Source organism: Talpa occidentalis, unplaced genomic scaffold (genome assembly GCF_014898055.3).
Source record: "Talpa occidentalis isolate TD23 unplaced genomic scaffold, MPIMG_talOcc4v2.1 talOcc4.5, whole genome shotgun sequence".
NCBI lineage: Eukaryota > Metazoa > Chordata > Mammalia > Eulipotyphla > Talpidae > Talpa > Talpa occidentalis.
In genome coordinates, this window is record NW_023604861.1 from 85,291,770 (window position 1) to 85,297,769 (window position 6,000).

At 40.2% G+C, this 6,000-nt stretch overlaps 1 protein-coding gene across 5 annotated transcripts in view; it reads right to left on the reverse strand.

Moving 5' to 3' along the window:
• Positions 1-402, reverse strand: part of SLC4A5 (solute carrier family 4 member 5) — a 106,617-nt gene extending 106,215 nt beyond the window's left edge. For all 5 annotated transcript variants that reach the window (XM_037527661.2, XM_037527660.2, XM_054701744.1 and 2 more), the window contains exon 1: positions 219-402. The gene's annotated coding sequence lies outside the window, so the exon portion shown is untranslated. The remainder of the gene's footprint in view (positions 1-218) is intronic.
• Positions 403-6,000: the final 5,598 nt, after the last annotated feature.

The window sequence follows — 6,000 nt, forward strand, 5'->3', positions numbered from 1 at the left end:
AATATTACTAGTTGGAATAGTTATAAATTAAACAATTAATTGGTCCCCTATCTTAGCTCTCTACATCTTGCACAGGCCTTTACAAAAAACAATAAAAGTCCTCACCTGTCCCTTAGAGGGTTATATAGCATAGTTCTACCTACACTACTCAGATTGCTCTAGAAATAGAACCTATAACCAACCTGTAAGTTCATACTTTTAAAATCCATTATACTCACCCCAAATGCAGTGGCCTGTTGCTCCTGGGTCCTTGAATCCAATCCCTTTAGGGGGGGCCTTGGAGGTGGAACCCACCCACCTCCTTTTCTCTACCTCTCCTATTAATATAGCCCCCCTCTATGGCCTCACCCACTGTTTTAGAACCAACAAGTCTTTGTCTATTCATCAACACTATAAAAGTAACATTTGTTTTATGTTTTTTTAATCTAATGTCTATTTCTTCCCTGATTCTCATTGGTTTATCTAATCAGCACGTCCTAGGGAGGTTATTACTGCCTGTTTAGCTTGCCCAAGCACAACAGAGCCAGCTGAGGTATTTACTGGGGAAGAATCAGCAACTTAAAAATAGGCAATACTTGGAGGAGTGTCACACCATTTGCTTCTTTTCACCATAGGCGTAAGACTAAGGAGAATGTTCCATATTCCACCTACACTCCAGCTCTGCAAACCCCAAATCCTGACTCTTCAGAGACTGATAATGGACAAGGAAAACCAAGAAGACATGTGAACAAACCAACCCTGTGGGAATGCTTATATACCTTGTGACTTTTCTAAGCTCTTTGTTGATTTTTTTCTGGCCTCATTTTTATTAATTCCTTTTCTTTAGGAAAGATATGATGAAGGAGGAATACGTGGAAAATAGGAAATTAGCAGAAGGGGAGAAGGGAGAAACAGTGAATAGGAAGTAATAAGGGGGGAAAGAAAGATGTATGGGTTGGGGGCACATATCCCCAACCTTGCAGATACGGAAACTGGGGCTCAGAGACATAGAAGGAAGAGCAGGATTTGGAAGCTTCATTAAGACGTGAGTATCACCTTTCTTGTTCCACAAGCCCTTCTGTGGATTCTTCGAGTGCCTTCAGATTCCATATTTCGGGGTTCATCTTCCTTTTCAGATAAGATATTCATCTTCTGGTTTAAAGTCACTTTATAACTGAAGCAGATGGAGTTCTCCTTTAGTGGAAAAGCCACACCCTTCAACTTAGTGCCTGCCTACAGCTGATCTATGAAGAAAGGTGTGTTAAAGGCCATGGCGGAGCCATCACATTAAACCTACATCCTACTTGCTTTGAATAATCCATGGTGTCAAAGACTGAAAGGAGGAGGGTTACCAACTCACCTGGTTTGCCTGAGGCTTTACTGGTTTTAGTACTGAAAGTCCCATCACTCAGGAAACCCCTGAGCCCTGGGCAGATCAGGAGAGTTTAGGCCAGACAATCTCAGGCCTCAGGGAGTTTCCAACAGGTCAGGGGTTAAACAAATTCACAAGCAGAAGAGTATGAGGCCCCCAAAAGAAGCATGAGAGGAGAGAAGAGTTCAATAAAACAGAAACCACATGTTTTAAAGGATTAATTCGTCCCACAATTGTTCACTGCTTGCCTTCTACCTAGGCTCAGTGTGTTAAAGAAACACTTCATGGAGAAAATGGCCTGTGGATGAACAGCAGAGGTGTACAGCAGAGGTAGAATTTGGAACAGCAAAACTACCAAAAAGTTTTTAAGGAAGAAAAGATTCATAAAAATAAAGCCCTGGGAATTGGAAGAACATAGTGTATCCTGAGGATTGGGAAGCTTTTCCCTTGTACAGTAATAGATTTGGGGGAGAAAAATGTTTGGGCCTGTGAAGATAGGCTGTGCTATACTAGGGAGAGGCACAAAGATCAGCAAATATCTGAACACAGAGGAATACAGAATGGGACCTTAATATAAGAATAGAATCATAGGTGTCAGAGTGGATTGTAGCACAGGTGGAAAGACCACTGGAAACCTGATTTGCACCCGGAACTCTACCAGCAAAGAATACTGGGAAATAAGGTTTGGGACTTTCCAAGCTTCCCAATTAGGAAGATGAAAAGGAGGTTGAGAGAGCCCATCCAAGAATCTGCCATAAGGTTTCTAAGTCTTCACCAATTCAACAAAGTTATATTTGGTTTTACAATTGACAGTTGTCTTTGTTCCATAAAACAGAACCCAATGGAAGAGGTGATGAGAGGCATCCCTTCCCTAAGTATGCCCAAGCCCGGGCTGTTCAGCCCTGGTGAGGGTACTGGCTCTGTCAGTCCCTCTTGAACCATGGGAAGGGAGTGGGGCAGAAGGAAGAAGTGCTGGGATCCTATCGAATCTTCTCTGTTTTACAGCACTGCTTTGGAATTTCCCTATTCTTTGTTTCATTTTTTAAAACATAATTTCACTTGGGTTTAGGGAGGAAAGGGAAGGTAATAGTTCATCATCTTGAACAAGTTTTTATTTTTCTGTTGGTTATTAATCATTCAGTCTTTTTAATGTGTTTTTCTTTTTCATTTTAATGAAGCCAAGTTATCCATGTTTTCCTTTAAATCTTCTAGTTTGGTTGTCAATCTCCAAAATGCTTTAACCATCCCCAAGTTTATGTACACTTATATTTTTCACAAGCTCTTTTCTGTTGTTTTTTTTAACATTTATATATTCAACCCATCTGGATTTTAATTTGTTGTATTATAGAAGGCTTGAACTTTATTATTTCCCCCAAATGCTAAATCACCATTTGTTAAATTATGCACCCTCAACCCACTGATTTGAAATGCTACCTTCACCACATACTAAATGCTTCTGTGTGCTGAGTCTTGACTCAGTGAACCATCCTGACAGGATGTTTTGCCCTTAGTCTCCTTGTGCTACCACCCTCTTTTCCCTCAAACCACTGTATTCTGATTTCTCTGGCACTGTTCGTCATCAGACACCCAATTGCCAAAGTCTATGGATGCCTCTCAGGTCTTCTCTTGATGGATCTACTACATTTGACAGTATTAAACAATTCTTTACTTCTAGAAACCCCTTCTTTTGAGGCTGGGTTTTTTTTTTTTTTTTGCCTATTTTGTTTTCTCATATTTGGAGACTTCTTGGTTATCTTTGCTTCTTGGTTATCACTGGTTTCAAGAGAGTTGTATTACTCCATACCCCTACAAACTCTGTATGATAGTCTGGCTATATTATTTAAGGACCTGTGTTGGTATACGTCCTTATGCTGGTATGTCCTGGGTCTCTGCCTCTGGCATTTCCTCAGTACCCTTTGTACCTGTTCTTCACAAATCTCTCTCCTGTGAGCTTGGGTTCTGCTGCTGGCCTAAACCAACCCCATCATCAGTATTGTTCCCCCCATCATCCCCCCCAAGACATACCAATTGGGAGCTTTAATGACTGACTCACCTTCCTAAACCCTGTTTTTGCATTTTGTTCCCTGTTCCAAAATCACCAGTAACTTCCCAGGACAGTCAAATAAAGTTTGAACTCCTGATTGGCACCCAAGGCCTTCCCCTGCCCAGCTTCATTATTCCTTCCAAGTTTTATCTCCCCAATGGTGAACATTTGAATCAAGAGGACCCATCCTGCTGGTGGGTATGTAAACTGGAACAGCCACTCTGTAAAAACAATTGTCAATATTTAATAAACATGAGAATGTACACTCTAATGATCAAGCAATTTTGCTTTTGTACATGTGTACCAAGGCACATGACCAGGATATTTATAAAGCATGGTTTATAAGTGCTCAAATTTGGAAGCAATCCAAATGTCCATCAAGAATAGAATAGACAAGTTTCAGTCTTTGTATCTGTCTTCACTCTGTCCCCCAAATGACCTTAGATCAGTGGGGATGTTATTTTTCAGATAACATCTCCTCATTAAAAAAAAAATTAAATTCTAAATTAAAAAATTAATTCTAATTACTTTCCAAAATAGTTAGGATTTTTTTCCCACTAAAAATTGAATTCAAATTATCATTGTGTTACTGTGTAGGAAAACTAACAAATTGTGGTCATAATTTATCATTCTGTTAACTGTTTCTTTTCTTAGTTCTCTTTTCAAAATTTATAGATAGCAAAACCATTTTCTCTGGTATTCGATACTATGTATGTCAAGAAATGCATACAGTGGCCTCTCTGGTGGCATAGGAGTTAAGTCTCAGCACTATCAAGCTATCACCAGCCACTGCAGCATGAGTTCAATCCCCCGCTAGGGAGATAAACCACATGGCGCAGCAGACCTTTCCAGTCTCGCCCGCTGTTCCCCTCAGCAGTATATTTCAGTAAATCTGCCTGCTCTTGTCTCTGGTGAATCCTCTCACCACCCACCCTCCATCCCCTCCCCACACCTCAGTTCTTATATACATAAATAAATCTTTAACAAAAAATGAAATGCATACTATCTTTTGCTTTTTTACAAATGAATATCAAGATGGGTATAAAGTGATATATCTTATATTTTTTCACTGGAGCTTTGGAAAAAAGCTTGATCTCACACTTTGATAAAAAAGTTGTGTTTATTCCATTAGCTCCAAAAAGTTTAGTCCCATCTATTGGTCTCTGCTCAATTATTGAGTAGGCTCTGATTGCTTGTCAGGACAGCCAGTCTTGGGCAAACCCTTTCCACAAAGATCAGAAGGGTCTCTTCTGGCAAAACAGGCATGAATTTTTCTCTCTGTGAAAACTTGCCCACTCATTGTTGTAGCTGAAGGGCCTAGCCAAGGATCTTTCTAACCAGGTATATCCTTGATTGCCAAGGATAAGGGCCCAAATAAGGGCCTGCCATGTCTGAGCTACCTTATCTTCTAGAAAGTATAAAGATCTGATGTCCTAAGCATTGGGAGAGAGTGAACACTTATTCCAGTTCTTCTCTGAGAAAGGCAGGGAATGCTGAGCCATTAATATATAATGATATAGTTTTTAAAGTTCACTAAAACTGGTTAAGTTTACTGTTTAACCATAGGTTCTCCATTCCATTTGTCATGACATTATGAAAAAATTTAATTTTTCACTAATAAAAAACAAAACCTAGAAATATCTGCATGCCATCCCATCAAGAGACCAACCACTACCTCACCCAATGTTTTACCACCCCAGTTGTTTTGAACTTTCTACTTCTATGTATGACTTCACAAAAATGGGATACCAGGCCTCATCAAGATGGTTACTTTGCTGGACAGTCTCTCTAGAGGGGGCCTGATTTAGCATCTACTATAAATTCTCAGGTGTTGCTGATGCTGTCGGTCAGGGAACCACACCTTAAGAATCACTGCTCTAACAACTTATAGGAATGTAGAAGAACCCATTAACACCATGAAAATGAATTTCTAAGAATCCAGACTCAGAAATATTTCTTCAACTGATAATTATTAAAAACAAGAACCTAGAGATTAAAGGAGACTTAATAATTGGCACAAAAAACAGAACCGTGAGAGCAGTCCAGTCAGAGTGCAAGTCTTGTCCTGGGCATGAAGTTGATGTCAACATCTACCAGATTCTGCCCTGGGCCTCGAAAGGCAATTACAGGCTGGAATTCAGGCCAGCATGCAGACTGTTCATCTCCGAATCATCAAAAGAAAAGACTGCCTATATCAGCTCAGGGGAGTTGATAAAATATCAGGGGAACTCTTTGCTCAGGCATCAGCATAATATCCTGGCATTGCTGAGGAGAGCTGACAGATTCCAGCTTCTACTTGTGATCTGGTTCCAGATGACACTGGGCATAGTGCTTTCACTGACATTTGCTTCATAGATCAGGGTGATACTTTTGACTTTAATCTCCCTATGCAAAATCTCTTCAAATGGGTAAGCATGTTACGGAGATGTTAGAGTCTATGGAAATGGACACTCATTCCAAGATGGATTTAGGCTACTGGGATGGAGAGATCACAAAATTGAGTAATGGGAACATTACAACCAAGAGATGATGTGTTTCTAAACCCAGGACTGCAAGGGCCTAAAGCCTAAATGAGGATTATTCCCATCCCCACTTGCAGGCAGTC